Here is a 1,199-nt window from a genome sequence, read left to right as displayed (position 1 = left end):
CGTCTGTTTCCAGATGAACATATTGAGCTTCCAGGCTATGGAGGTGACTTCTACGAGGACTATTACGGATCGGTCTGAGTTAGTGGTAGTATCACTAGTTCGCACTAGCTGTGTCGTCTATCGTCCCGCGTGACTCGTGGGATATGACCTAGTCTGTACTCTTTCCGGAGGTGTAGAAAAATAATGTATAGGAGCTTGGAATGCCTCCGATGAGATGTAATCCTCTCTTCACCGTAATAGTACTTTGGTTGGTCTTGTACTAAACCCTGTATGGTGTGTATGACGATGGAATAAAAGAAGCAGTTTCTGTATCTACCATGTCATACGGATGATCATCTTGCATTCCGAGTTATTTCTTACATTATGAATCCTATGTCGGAATTTTACCATTCTGACTAAAACATTGTCTTGATTTCCTAGGATGGTCAACACGCGCGCTAACCCTGCTTCCCAAGAGCAGGCCGAAGGCAGTGAAGCCAGGGATGTAAATCTGCCTCATCCTCCTTCACTAGCCGAGGTGATGATGGAAGCTGAGAGAAACAAGCGGGAGACAAACCGTTTGTTGGAGCGTATTGAACAGAATACAGCACACCATCAGAGGGCTAACGTGGTGTCACTCAGTGATTTTATCAAATTGCATCCACCCATGTTCCATCACTCCGTCGAGCCTCTCGACGCTGATGACTGGCTTCGCAGTATCTCTCACAAACTGCGTTCCGCGCTGGTAGCGGAGGCTGACAAGGTCACCTTTGCTGCATATCATCTTGAAGGCCCCGCCAGTCTATGGTGGGAGAATTATGGAGCTATGCGCCCAGCGGGCCATGTCACAACTTGGGCTGAATTCAGCGAGGCTTTCCGTGAACATCACATTCCGGAGGGTCTCATGGACCGTAAACGTGAAGAATTTTGCAGTTTCACCCAAGGCCAACTTTCTGTGGATGCCTATAGCAGGGAGTTTGGTAATCTCGCCCGATATGCAACTGAGGAAGTTTCTACTGACGCCAAGAAGCAAGCAAGGTTCCGTAAGGGCCTTAGTCCTGAGCTTCGCCGCGACCTCCATCTGCATGAGTGCACATCTTTTTCGAAACTTGTCAACAAAGCCATCAGTGCTGAAACTGGTCAGACTAACTATGACGCAACACGCAAGCATGGACGTGACATGGGTTCCTCATCCGGTGCTGGTCCTCAGAAGCGCCGCG

Source organism: Triticum dicoccoides, chromosome 5B, assembly GCF_002162155.2.
Source record: "Triticum dicoccoides isolate Atlit2015 ecotype Zavitan chromosome 5B, WEW_v2.0, whole genome shotgun sequence".
In the NCBI taxonomy this organism is placed as follows: Eukaryota; Viridiplantae; Streptophyta; class Magnoliopsida; order Poales; family Poaceae; genus Triticum; species Triticum dicoccoides.
The sequence above is the reverse complement of the archived record's forward strand: the minus strand, read 5'-3'. Positions refer to the sequence as shown.